Here is a 15,200-nt window from a genome sequence, read left to right as displayed (position 1 = left end):
GTTCATACGAAGCCATGGTGCCGGGTATGATGAACGTTGCATTGAAGATTGTTTGAGATATTTAAATAATGCATATGGAATCATACTTTGGTCAAACTGCGGTGAATCCGTGCACCCATGGTGGATTTCCAACATACAACATACAACATAGAACCACTCATCAAAGTTTGGACACCCTATTCACTGACCTCAGCGGCCATTTTGTTCCACATTCTCTTCATCACCGTTGCATCCCGAGTCGTCCTACCATTCTTCTTCATCTTCTGCTTGACAATTGCCCAAAATTTTTCGATAGGGCGGAATTGAGGGCAGTTGGGTGGGTTGATGTCCTTTTCGACAAAATCCACCCGTTGGCCCAATACCACTGTAGTACCTCCTAAGGCTATGATCATTTAGTATCCGGGCACTTTATTTCTGTGATAGCCACGTTAATAGAGCTCGGACATGCAAAACTTTAGTAGCGTTGTGTTGGTTATGAAAAGGACTATCTTGCCTATTTTTGATAGATTTTTAAGTAAACGTGTGTTTGAGATATTTACGATGCAAAATAACATGGTAAAAATAATTTGGCACAAATTTGCTCCTCGCTCCTTTTACGCATTTTGCTCCTCAAAAATTCTTCAATGTTGACTTGAAGGTCATGAACTGTTGATTTTCTCGGATTTTTTTTTCGGACCAAATGGTTAAGAAGTATAAGGAGCCACTCTGGGATCCACAAGAAGTGCAAACCAATCATCGAAGTGCAACCCTTGATCTTAAATATGGTAAAAAGTCTATGGTTATTGGGGATAACTGAATGCCAACTTCTTAAATAATGCAAAACATCCATTTCTGGCTGGCAAAAAGTGTTGCCTGACTAGTAGACACCAAGTAAAAAACTTATAATGATCAGTTCCAAAGATCGCAATCTGTGCATCCGGTTTTTACGCAATATGACAGATGTGTTCTGATGGACAAAAAAATGTATGTTAAAACCGGATTTAAGAGATCAAATTCTTCGAGATGCCTACTCATGAAAAGGTTCCAACCAGATTCTAATTGCTTTTTCCCGGTGAGTTTGTGTAAAATATCATGATTTTGCAAAGGTTTTGCTTCTGTGGTAAAAAAATAAATCAATACATGACTGAAAAAAGTGTGCAAAGATAAAAAAGAGATTTTATGAAAAAGTTAGAGTATTTCTTGAAATCATTGATAAATTTTTTTTTTTGTATTTTTACATCAAATGTCATATTAACACCTTCATTTCCTCCATAGAAAGTTTTTCGATCAAATGAATAGTTTTTAAAATACACACGTTTGTAACTGCCCGGATACTAAATAATCATAGCCTTAGCTGTAGTGGCAGCATGCCAAATCTGGCGAAAACTTTACTGGTCCTTTGTGATATATAATGTACGAAAAAAAAAACGTTTTTTAAGGCACTCCTCCTTATACATTTCGGAGTCCATGGTCTTGTTTTAGCTTAGCTAGCTTAGCTTGATTAACTACTCACATCCACCATAAACCGTAAAACCCGAAGTGCATGGTTGTAGAAAATGTATGCATTGCTTGTTCGAAAAACATATTATGAAAACAATCACTTCGAGGTCCACGATCGCTCGCGTGGCTCAGTAGAACAAGTTCCACATTGCCAATGGTTGCTACTCCGTGATTGACCGAGGCCATCAATTTTGATCAGAGGTCAAATGAATGGTGCTTGGAATTAGCAGCTCATTCACACTGCACAAAACTGATGCTCTCTCTTTTAACGTCAATAACGGCGCCGGCCACGTCCTAGTAGTCAATAGATAGATTGGAAGAAAGAGAAAAGGATGAAAGATCTATTTTGTGCTTTAAGACCGAGGTTACCTCTGCATCCTAGCAAAACAATTTTGGTTGGGAGACGGGTTGAAGGAATTGATTGGGAGACACTTTTGACTAGTGTTACGGTGAACCTTAAAAAATATTTTCCTAACTCCTATTAGTTCGTATTGAAAATTTTCAGTTCATTAAAGGCTTGAGTATGTTAAGTTTAATAGTGTCAAAAATTAACTATGAAGGACTCTAAAAATTCTTGTTTCTTATTGCTTCTTATTTCGAGTGAAAATTTTAATGCTTAGTGTCCATCAAATTTAATCATGCTTCCATTTCATAATTTTTCCCAACTTAAGCAATAAACGTTTAAATTTAATACAAAAAACATCGAAACTACTTAAAAAGGCTTGAAGTAGGGTTGAAACCCCCACAAAGTTTGTATCTGGATCTTAACAGCTCTAATGATATAAAATATCAACAACCAAAAAAAATTATGCAAAATGAAATGTTTGCGATTATTCCGAAAAAAACCCCTTCAAAATAAAAACGCATAAACGAAGACCACAGCATTCAAATATATTAACCGTGCTATCAATATTTCAATTAACATTTTATATGATACAGGTTTTTCAATACACAAACAGGTTAAAAAATGAAAAAGAAGTCGAACAGCAATGCCCCTTCACACCTTTTTCTTAGATCCTGGCCTTAGAAATTCAATTGTGTTCTCGAATTTCGCAGATCACGTCAAGTATAAAGTCTAGTTAACATTTATATTTTAATCACTTACCCTATCGAAATTTCAGTTTTAGATATTTTCACAATTTTAATGCTTTCACCATAAATTTGAATTTTTCTTTTATTCAAATTCAAATTAAACAAAATTGCATTTCTGAGAACAAAATCCATAAAACTAGAGTAATTTGACTCTGCTTAAAATTCAAATTTGAGTTTGATGACCATTTAAAATAATGTTTAAAGAATGCTAATATTTTATCAGATAGAATAGAACGGGCTCACCAAACCGGAATAACCAGATCAATTGTCGGCTATGTGGGCTCTTGTCCATTTCTTGATGCATTTTTGATGATCAATGAGAAGACGCTTCGTGTGCCGATGGTCAATTCCATAAAATGTTGCAGTGCCGGGGTCCAAACAATTGAAATTAGCTAAACTTCTTGAAAATGTTTTAAAATCTCCATATCCGGATTGATCCTATGATTCGGTTTTGCGTTTTATTTCGGAGTCCATGGTCTTGTTTTTCACAAAAACCGGGGTTATTCGTCTGCAGCTGCAAATACCTTGCCAGATTAAATATTTTCTTGCCAACTTATCGGCAAAAACGAATTTGAACTTGTCGGGGACATCACCCCGACCAGTGGCTTTGTAAAATTTTTGGCCAGGAAGCCGCCCAAAATCAGATTTCACGATTTTTGAACTAGACCACGTCGAGTTTTTGACGTGGGTGTTCAAAATTTATTTTCGCCTCACGGCTTCCATTACGTGAAACTTTATTGGAACAAAACGAATCGTTATGAAAATTTCAACACTTATAGAGGAAACATTTCCGAACAAAGTACTGTCAAAACATTCCAGATCCGACAACTAGGAGCGCTATGGTATACTAAACAGTGGTTCCAGATTTTGGATGATCCATGCTTTAGTTGAGTTGCTAATATCATGAAGTGATTCTCTTAACATGAATATTTCTATGTTTTTAATCTTATCTTTTTCCAGATTCAATTCATTAAGATTTTCAAATTTTGTGATGTTTCTTCAGTTACTCAAGTTCAGTTTCATATTTTTCTGAATTTTGAGAACTCAGAATCTTTGTTTATGGTACTAAGCTCAATTGGATTCCCTATCTGACTTTTTTTTTTAGTGATAACTGATTTTCTGTTTTAAAATTTTAATCTCTATCCTGGTTTTTTTTCAATGGATCATTTTTGCACTCATCCCCTTTTAGGTTTGAGGGCTTCGAATTTGTCACATTTAAAATAACAATTTGATAACAATATTTTTTTCTTATAAGAATCATATTCATAAACAAAGATACCTGTATAAAATTGAAATTCTCATTTTAAGCAATTTCTGCTTTAGCTCTAATTGTAACTTTGAATCTTTTTTTTCAATGATTAATATTTGGTTTCTTCAAACTTGATTTGAAATTATTTTTTTTTATTTGGATGGAATTTAACTGCTTAAAGTCATTCATCCCTTAAAATGAAAATCATTAAAAATATCTATCCGGTAATTTTTATAAATCAGAGTATTTTAGTTGGTGATAAGGGTATTAAAAGAAATTAGTGTTGAATTTTATATTTTGTAGTTCAAATCAGTTCTTTCATTTTTGAGAAATTTTTGAACTCTTCCGCAATGTTTGCAAGTGATTGATTAACAGTTTTCTTTTGAAGATACCAAAAACTATTTTCTACACAGATAACATGGCTAATTGAAGACAGTACATTGAACTCATCTCCAGTTCTTTCACACGTTTAATAGGTTTTGTATTTTCCGGGATAGCATTTGAAAAAAATATCAAATAATAGGGCCCCGAGAAAAAGTTGACAGTTGAATCAATTATGCTACTACAAATGAATCCATCGTATTTATTGATAAATGTGAGACGTCAACCAGGAATGTATAGTTGAATCCTTTATATTTTATCCGGCACAAAGCCGCCGAAGCTCCCAAATCCGAGGTGGCCGCCGACCCGCCGTCGGAAGCGGCGGCCCCATTACATTGGTCTAGGTCTGCTGGGGCTTTGGAAAATGGATTCCATCTCATCAAACCACGTATGGCTACTACAATCCAATAGACATATGTAACCGTTATTTTAATGAGTGTGTTAGAATTTTTGATTTTGGTATGTCTTAGCAATCATTTGAAAATAGGTTAAGGCATCTATTAGAACAATAAGTCTTTGCGAAACAATATTTTTTCGAAGACTAATAAATAAATAAATATGTACATACATATATGCTTTTGATCATAGTTTTATCACTGATCACACTGCAGTGTACTGACATGACACTTAGAACAAAAATTCAACCATTTTCTGTCTATTTTTTTGTCAGATTTTGTTGGTTCGCAATACCGACGTCAGGTGGTGAACCTGAAAAATTTGACAAAAATGCCCTGTAAGAAAAATGTACCTGTTTAGCCCGATTTTATCGTGGAAATTGCCTGTTTTTTTTTAAAGTTGGGTGGCATTTTCTAACTGGGATAGCATTTCTTCAAAACAATCGATGCGCACCCTGGAATCGATATTGCGTACTTTTGGAAAATTTATCCAGAAAACGAAATCGAGTGTCCAGTCAGTATGATCAGTGATTGTAAATTGCTTTGTCATTTAGGAACGAATTCCTTTATGAAGTATCATTAAGTCACTCTAACGCAACCAATTTGCAAATCATGGCTTCTACACTGAACAAAATCGGGCTATATAATATATAGGGTCAATCCAACAACTTTTATAAATTAGGGTCTTGATAAAAGATAATAGCATTTCTAATAAAAAGTAAAATAAAATCCAATAAATTCTAGCACTTGGTTTTGGTTGATAAAAATCCGTGTGAAACTACTAAAATATCCAATAAATTCTATAAGGCAGTCACCCGTAGTAAAATGCATAAGAAGATCTAATAACATTTATCAAATTTAAACCATTTAAATAATATCGATTCTGAAAAGTAAGATTATTCGTTCGTTAATTATAATCATTGTTCATTTTCAAAGCTCAATCCAAAATACTGGTAAGTAGTTTATTTTGATCTGCAATGCAATGAAATATTGTGATTATTTTCATTCCAGAATGAATACATGCGGAAATAACAGAATTTATTTTATTTAATTTCGCTCGATAAAGAATTTTCTCCAGCTCAAAAAGAAGACGATCTATGTGAGGGGAAAACTTTATTCGCAGCTTCGTGTGGCTCAATCAGAACATCCAGCTTGATGAGAGGACTTTTTTTGACGTTGCAATACGGAAGGGTGTACATATTTCGTCGGTAAGTTTATATAGTTCAATTATTTTGAAGGAAAAGTAATAGTGTTAAAATACATTCCAGAACAAATGTCCATTAACCATATTTTATGGATACCACCTCACGGCAATGAGCAATACAACACAGGAAGAAACACCAGCAGTTTTGAAAGTACGGAGAACATCCAAAAGTGCATGATATGGAGGATGCGGTGTATATATTAATTAAAAAAATTAAATTGAAGGAAAGTAAGTAAAATAGAGCAAAACAAATTTTTAGCAAAATAAACATTAGTATGTTTCATTGGATCCCACGATACCGTTTCATTTCATCTGTAAAAATAATAAATCATATCAACTAGCCACGCTAGCCACACTACTGCATTTATCGGAATTTCCAATGAAATCAATCCTTCAACCATTTCAATAGAATAAATTCTTTCTAGTACTGGTAAAAAGTATTGGATTTTCTAGTAGTGCAAAAGCATTAGAATTTCCGATATTCTTTATAGCCCAATTTCGTTCAGTGTAGGGAATCAAGGGCCGTATAATGTGGAGTATCGTGGGTCACCTGTATTTAAGTAAAGGTTGATACGGTCAAAATTTGGTCAAGGGAAAACGCGTGTAAATCGGTGAAATCGTTTATTAAAAATCAAATTAAATTTCTTTTTCAAGTTTAATTAGTAGGGGAGAGTGGGGTATCGTGAGCCATGGGGAAACGTGGGCCACTTTTAATATCTCAGATGTGTGTTGAGATAAAAATCTCAAACCAACTGTCATCGTCGTCGCTTTGCGTGAGCGTACAGGGTTCGGCAATTGAAGTGCTACATTGAAATAAACATATAAATTGATCAAAACAACAACTTTTTATTTCAAATTCATTCAATTTCTCTTGGAAAAAAATTACTTTTCAAAATTTACTGGCACAGTTCGACTTATTCGCCCTTGAGTTTAACCACTCACCGCAGACGGTCGAGGAACGCATCGTATAAGGCCCGCAGGTGTTCTTGTGGTATTTTATGCCAGGCTGCCACGAAATATCGCTTCAGGACCTCCACACTGGCGAACTCGCCGACCACTCGGAGCTCAAAATGAACCCTGAAAAATGTTGCGCAATCCAAAGTTGGGTTTTCTTCGCTTTGTGAGCCGGCGCTGAGTCCTGTTGGAAAACCCAATCCCTGGAACTAATATGTCGACGTGCCCACGGTTCAACGACATTCTGTAGAACTAGCTCCCGTTAGGTATTTTGGTTGAACTTCACTCCTTCAGGGACAAAACCAGCAGAGTCCGGCCATCACGAGTGATTCCGTCCCAAATTATCACCGATGCTGTTTTCTGTCGCCGGGTGGCCATCAGCTAGTCGGCATGGCTTCGTGATCTGTCTGGCAACCAAACTCTGTCGTTCTGCTTATTCACTAACTGCTGTACGGTGAAGAGTTTCTCGTCGGTAAACACGATATTCTTCAACCTTCTTTCCGCGGCCCTCTTCAGCTGCGCCTTTGCTGTTTTCACCCGTTCTTGTTTCTGTTTTACCGTAAGGTCTTGAACCTTTTGGATCTTGTAGGGCTTGGTCTGAAGTTTATCTTTCAGGATCCGACGGAGGCTTCGATCCGATATGTTGAGATCCTCTGCCAATTTAGTGGCACTACGACGAGGGTTTCTCTTTAGACGCTTCTTGACGATCTCCGCCATGGCAGGTGTCACCACAGTAGGTCGGCGTCCCCCACCATACCGTTTTTTGGCACTTCTGGTCTCCAGGTATCTTTTAACTGGGGGCCGTTCAAATATTACGTAACGCAATTTTCGATCATTTTCGACCCCACCCCCCTACGTAACACATTCGTATCTGACTTTCGATTCAAAACCCACGAAGCGTAACAAATTCTTACACCCCCTCCCCCCCTTAAATGCGTTACGTAATATTTGAATGGTCCCCTGTACGGTATACAAAACTGCTACACCCACTTATATCAGACAGCTCGCGAACTATGTCCTTCTGCCGTTTTCCAGCTAGGAACAAGGCAACCACAACGCTACGTTTCTGTTTGAAATCCATTTTTCCGGATAACACCAGATTACAAAAGTAACACTTACATCCAATGATAGCTCAAACTTAATGTAAACAAAGTGACGAGGGGTCGTTCAATACTGCTGCGTGTGCAACGAAATAATTACAGTTGAAGTAATGTAGCAGTTCAATTGCCGGACCTTGTATTGATGTAAAAGTCGATGCCGTCTTGATTGTTTATGGCGTGAAAAAGTTTCAGGTCATCAGCATAAGCGAGTTTTGTGCCGTCAAGATGCAAGAGTGCGTCCGTCAAGTAGATTACGAAAAGTATCGGTCCTAAATGGCTTCCTTGAGACACTCCTGAGGGGGCAGGGAATTGCTTGGAAAAGGATTCACCAGTTCGAACGGATAACTTCCGTCTCGTTTGATAACTCCGGGACCAATTGTAACCAGTAGGTTACAAAATTTAATTTTTTTTTTTTGAATCGGCACATTGATTATCGACCATTCACTTCCCCACAATTAAAACAGCAGTTTTGAACACACCTGGGCTACTGGGTGCACTCTGCGAACACGTACCGCGTACCAAGCAGCATGGTTGCTCACGTGGGAGCAACTACGCATGGAAGGATCAAGACGCATGAGCGGGGAAAAGCTGTTGAAAAGCGGGAAAATTTGAATAGGGCTGGATTTTAAAAGAAAAGCCCAACAATCGATCAGTGGTGCGCCACCCATCATTAGTTGTTTTAACAGGCAAGCGTATGCATCTTTGTGGAGTGTGAAGTGTACCCACCGTTAGGGACACTTCGATTACTTTGAAGTTTTTCTTGTCGTCGGTTACGATCGTTCGACCGCACACGCCCGGCCTAGGTGGCTTCAGGGATTCACCTACGTCTAACCGTAAAAGACCAGCGTTTTGTCCTCTAGGGTGCGCCCCATAATCATCAAGGAGGACGTCTCGGGTCATAGATTGACCCTAAATCTAAAGGAGACCTTACCCTTCTCGGGCTGGCAACTACCGCTGCCGTCCGGAGCCAACCGATATCGCCAACGAAGGAAGTGCCTGTAATTTACATTCCACGCAGCTCGGAATCGCCCTTTTCCGAGCTGTTAAGCCAACAAATTCAGGACTTACCCCGCCATCTTGTGCTGCTGCGTCCAGCCGAGGTCCGCTCACCAGACGAGCTCTGCCTTCATCTGGGCCAATCCTGGTGGCCTGGTGAAGGTCGTCATCACCGGAAACCATGCCGAAGCAACGAGAGAACCATCGATGGTGTGAACCCAGAAAAGCCCATATAAATCAATCACACTAAACACCCACACCCAAATCATTGTACCAATAAAAACCCATCAGAACAAATCAAGTCTTTTTACTGACAGATAGGAAAGTGTCTTGGTAAAGTGAAAGGTTTGTCCGCCATTTTCCCGCGTAGCCCCTCCAGTTTGCCCAGTAGCGCGCCGACTCTGAGACCCAGGTCAAAGAGTCTCGTGTTACTGAGTTTTGTCGGGTAAACTCATTAGTTTCACAATCCAGTAGAGATCTGCAGAATCCTAGGCTTTCGATCTTTGCGATAGCAATTTCAACCTTGTCGAACGCAGCAGAGAGGTCAGTATAAATGGCGTCACTTTGGGTCTTCCTGGCAAAGCAGTCTTAAACGAAAGATGTGAAGCTCTGTAAGTGGGTAGTTGTGGCTTGCATCCATGCTGGTCGTTGGAAATGTGAGGCTTGCAAAACGAGAAAGCAGGATCCATTACGACCAGTTCAAAGAGTTTGGATATCGCGCATAGAGATAATTTCCCACGGGAGTTGCTAACATCTCTCTTGTCCCTTTTTTTGTGGACAGGAAACATATGAACTTCCTTCCACAATGCGGGAAAAAATGCGTTGTCCAGCAATGATTGAAAAAAATTTTTGATGAGAGTCAGCAAAAGTGGCATAAAACGCTTCAAAAAAGTTGCTTGTATACCGTACGGGCCCGTAGAGGTAGAATTTTTCAACATTGCTATCGCTTTCAAGATGGCTGCATCTTCAATAACGAACCACAAATTTCGGGGTCGGAATTAGCCGTGTTGTTGTCCAGAAACAAGTGGAACGAAAGCCCTATGGCTTTGCGCTGATTTTTAATGTGCTTCCAAAAAAAAAATTCGGACTGGTCTTGAAGTTCCGCTTTTGACCATTTAACATGTTTTGATGCTTTTAGACTAAGGTTGCCAGAATTTTTTCAGCACGTATCCGGGCCGGACAAACCGGGCAATTTTCATAAAAAAAACCTGGTAAAATCCGGGCATTCGATTTCAAATTGACGACCAGAAATCCGGGCAAAATCCGGGCAAATTTTGTAAAAACTCATAAATTTCTGAACAAAAAAAAAATAAAAAAAATTTTTTTTTCATCAAAACTTATCGACAGATTTTGAACCGTATTTAAGGCTTCCAAAAAACCTTTCATGATTATGTTCATAAAACCTGCTCAAAAAATTTTGTTTTGGAGGTGTTTGTTGTTTTTTTTTTGTTAAATATGTATAAATCCTGGCAAAATCCTGGCATTTTCAATGAAATCCGGGCAACCTGGCCGGGCTGGACTCTTTGTAAATTTATTATTAAATATCTAGGCAAACCTGGGCAACGAAAACCGGGCAATCTGGCAACCTTAATTTAGGCACTTACTTTTCTTGTTTTGTTCACAATGTTTGTTTTTTTACGTCATACTTGCTATTTTTTTTTTTCATTCGCCATCATTTGTATTTTTTTTATCATTTTTAGCCATTTGTTTGTATTTGTTTTTTTTTTCAATTAAGTGAAATTTTCGTCATTTTATTTTTTATTTTTGAGCTTTTTATAACTTTTTTTTTTAATGTTTGATTTTGTTTGAAACGTTTTTATGATATTTATGGGGAATGTCTAAATTTTATTGCAAAATCTACCAAGTAATGTAGTTTCAAAAAACCGTTCGATTTTGGCACATGTGGCAAAATCCAAATGTTGCCAAACATGAACGGGTTCTGTACTTGTTAAATTTTGCTATATCCATTTCTCAGAAAAATGTAAAGATCTCCAAATATCTTCCGAAGCCATTCAGCCCTATTTTTTCTTTAAGACAGAGTAAATCATATTTTCTCTGCAAGAATCCTCACCGCGATTGTCTGTCAAGATCAGATGTTAAATGCTAAAATTGAATCGTTATCGTTCCGCAGCAAATCTGTTCCCTGCGCCTTCGTTTGCTCGAATAAATCATCAGCTCAACTTTAGGCCGCACACGAAACGTCGTCAACTTAATTCCATTCAAATCAATCTTCATTGCTGTCCTCCGGGCGGTGGCGGCAGTCAAACAAAATCAATCTTCGATCCCTCCTCGACTCCCAGTGAATGAAAAAAAAAAACAGCACTGGTGGCCAAGATTAGGGAACGCCTCTGGAGCTGGGGAAATTGAGTCATTTTCTTTTCAAAATTTTTCCTCCGATGTTCAGTCGTGTGTAGGTGTTTCCGGGTGCTTCAGGAAAATTCGTGTTCAAATGTTTGTTCAATGCCAATCGATGTGTACTTTTTTTTCTTCTTTGGTCCACAAAATTGAAGACTAACAAATCAATCAGACGGCAGCCAATCGAGCAACAATTTTTCTTCGAACATTCGGGACCGATTTTTGCCATTTTATGCTGCACGCTTTCATTTTTTCCCCGGGAATTGTTCCTGGAGCAGTCGGATGGAGGTGGAAGGTTCATAATAAGTATGTTCCTCCCATTTGGCTTAATCATCAATCAAGGATTTTGCTGCCTCTGGCCACAGCAACACGGGAGCGAGCGGAAACAGCTTCTATTCAGCCATTAATCATTCCTCGAAGGTTTCCGAACGGAATTGTGGCAAAATTGTTTGCTTTTGAGAAACTCCACTGCTCAATATAGCAAAAATATTTTTAACTTCGTCTATGATGATTGTTCGCGAACGGAATAAATCGTTATTAGCCTTGATTCTTGATAATGATGGAATGGTTTTTCCTTTTCAGGGAATCAATTATTGCTGGGGTAGGAAGCATTCAATGAGATAATGGGTGGTATGAAAAAAACTTAGTAATTTCTTTTGCTAAACTGAATCGAGCAGTCGAGCAGTCGCTTAAAGCAATTGCTTCGGTTGTTATGAATAAAGTTTTTTTGACAGCTTTTTTCTCAGTCAGGAGCTTTTACTTTTAGAACATGCTAGTTTGGTATGAATAAAGCTCAAATCTGAAGCAATTGCTCGACAAATCTCATAGCAATTGCTTTATTTTCTAAGCATGCTCGGTAGCAGACTTTTCCAATAAAAAATTCTTTACTAACGTCATGAACTTATCAAATTAGCAATATTTCACTTCAAAACAATTCAAAAAGGTATTTTCAACATGGATAAAGAAAAGTCGAAGTGATAACCCAACTTTTTTCATATATTCCTGTCGTTGCATAAAATCATTCGTCTAAGATGACAATAAACAAATCAATTAGTAAATATTTCAAATTAAAAAAAATCCGGCTATAGCTTAGCTTAGCTTAGCTTGGTTGACTACTCATATCCACCTTAAATCATTGAATTCGAAATGCTGTGAAGATATATTCATACACCAACCAACAATCAAAAAGGACTTCAGATAACATATTCTTATAGGCTTTGTTCAACTTACGCATTTCCAATTCCATGATCGCTGGCGTGGCTAAGCAGAACAAGTTCTGATTCGCCAATGGTTGCTACTCCGTGATTGATCGAGGCCATCAATTTTGTGCAAGGGCCAACAGAATGGTGCTTGGGATTAGCAATTCATTCACAATGCACAAAACTCATGCTCTCCCTTTAAAAAGATCAATAACGGCGCCGGCCACGTCCTAGTAGTCAATGGGGGAAAAAGGAAGGAATGTTAGTATGATACTCTTTAGGTTCAACTAGCAACCTCTTGCTCCTGCATACTCCAAAATAATTTTGAAATATTCAGAACCAGAGATAAGTTAGTATCCCCAACTATGGAAACCGTCTGTACGTCTGCGAATCTATATTCAAGTATCCAAGGAAGGGGTTGTGTTAGTTAAAGATAGGTAAAGATCAGGATCCATTTTGGAAAATGGTGCGATCATGTTTTTCCTACACCTCCTATGCTCCTAGACATTTCCTAAGGAAACTCCTATTTCTATGAGGCATTCGATAAAATGCAATAAAAATATATCAAGTTAAGTATTTAGTGAAAGCTATTACTTTCCGCATTTCACCCTAGACAAACTAGCTCGCTTTTTTTTCCTTTACTGCGATCCCTGTTAAATCAAAAAATTTCCAAAAGGGCCCATATGATTGAGAAATAAAATAATTTGAACTGAAAATGTATTACTATGATATACGCAGACACAAATTTGCTAAACTGCCTTTCGTGAGTGTAGCCTTTTTGGAAATTATTTAATTCTTTTTTTCTCCTTTGCCTCATACATTTTGGAAGCCAAGCATTTAGAGCTTAATTGCTTAAAAAGCACAAAGTAAGGTTTTAGATAATTTTTACTTTTCAAGAAGTGATTACATATTCGATAATTTTTTTCCATTAAGATTCACCAATTAATGTTATCTATCAGATTATTCAATCATTTTATTAATGTGTTCCATTTATATGTTATAATAAGCGCTTCGGTACGCATTTTATCTTCTGTTGTAAATCATTGCTCAAAGAGTTTTTTTGAGGAAAAGATAATATTCCTTCAGTATTTTCAAGTCGTACTAGTTGACTATATTTATCAAGCATCCGTCGCCAAATATGTTTTTTCTTAAGATTCAAATGTGTGGTGGTTCATGTAGTTTTATAAATTTTAATATTTTAATTTCATTATCACAATATATTTCAAATCAATTACATATATATTCGATACTATTGAAAAAATTCTTTCCTTTTCTTTATTACTAAGACTTTACCACCGAATTTTGATATTTTTCCGTTGCGTGGCTTTTAAGTTTGGCTTCGTGTAAGAAAATTTCTATTATTTTTATGAATTTCAAAGTTTGAGAAAAGCAATGACCAAATTGTTCATGTTGGGATTAACTAAAAATCACAAAGGAGGTAGTTGAATCTTAATACGAATATTATATTTCCCTAATGTGGTTCCTACAACATCAATGAAATGCAAGTAGATCGATCAAATTTTATAATTGGCGTTATCGTTTAAGAGATTTTCTCGGCCTGGTGTGATATTATTTCTTTGATACATGATATAAGCGAACATTATAGAGTTTTCAGACTATATCTTTTGATAACAGTACATTTTATTCAGAGTTTAATCAATTATTTGCATGCTATCTTCGAAAAAGGGTCTAGGCTTATTTAAGGCACGAACTATGTTCAAGTTTAGAAAATACTAATGAAGATTGTTTAAAAAAAAACGTGACTTTGACAAGAGAGGTTTCCATAAGTTGAAAGAAAAACGATACGCAAGTTTTACTTTCGTTCGTGACGTTAAGAAAAAAAAAGCCGTTTTTTTTAAAGAAATGCATTGACTGACATGCAGTTAAATTTGAAATCAACATTTTTGATTCGTCGGACCCGAAATTTAAAGTTAATTAAACTTCTAGAAAATTAGCAAAATAAACTTGCTAACAAAAAAATTATAATCAAATGCAAAAACAAGAAATATGATTTAATGTACTGAACTATATGTAAGTTTATTTTCTTGAAAAAATCTTCTCTGAATAATCAAATACGAAATAAAGTTTTCCTTCTCTATTTTATTCTCGTATTTCTCTTATATCAGATATTATTTATTTCCTTTATTATTTTTTCTCAAATCTAATTTAGATGATAATTTAGTTTTTTGTTTTTAAATGGAAATCTAACAGGGTCACTGAACGTTTATGAAATCAATAAAATTTTGGTTTTGATGAAAAAAAGAAAACGGAAGCAAAAAAAAATTAAGAATAACAAAGTAGGATAAAACATGAAAATTTGAGTAAATTTTCGTTGTATCACCTTAAAAGTTCTTATCAATAAGAATTTGACGCTTTGAGGATTTTATTACCGTGTTGCTTCATAGGATAAAAATGAAAAATTGGTTTTGCAACATTGAACATCAGAGGCATTACATTTTTGGATAAAGAATTTCGGATATGAGTTTACTTACGATTTGGATGCAAAAAGCTCAAACAAGTTGAACCTTAACGTACATCAATCTAGCTTTCTTGCATCTACACTTTTTTTTGTGATAATTATCAAGAACGTCGATTTTTGAAAAAGGAACTCAAAGCATTGATGGTTGAGTTGTTAACCCTATCTGTTATTTTTTATTTCTTTAAATATTGAATTTGTTGCCATAAAAAGGTCTTAAGTTTTTCGAACAAGTTTAAAAAAAAAATATACAAGAAAGAAAACCTATTTAGTTTTCAAATAATTTTTTGATAATTTCGTGATTTTTTTTTGTGATACTG

The sequence above is a fragment of the Uranotaenia lowii genome, chromosome 1 (assembly GCF_029784155.1).
Source record: "Uranotaenia lowii strain MFRU-FL chromosome 1, ASM2978415v1, whole genome shotgun sequence".
Lineage (NCBI taxonomy): Eukaryota > Metazoa > Arthropoda > Insecta > Diptera > Culicidae > Uranotaenia > Uranotaenia lowii.
The sequence above is the reverse complement of the archived record's forward strand: the minus strand, read 5'-3'. Positions refer to the sequence as shown.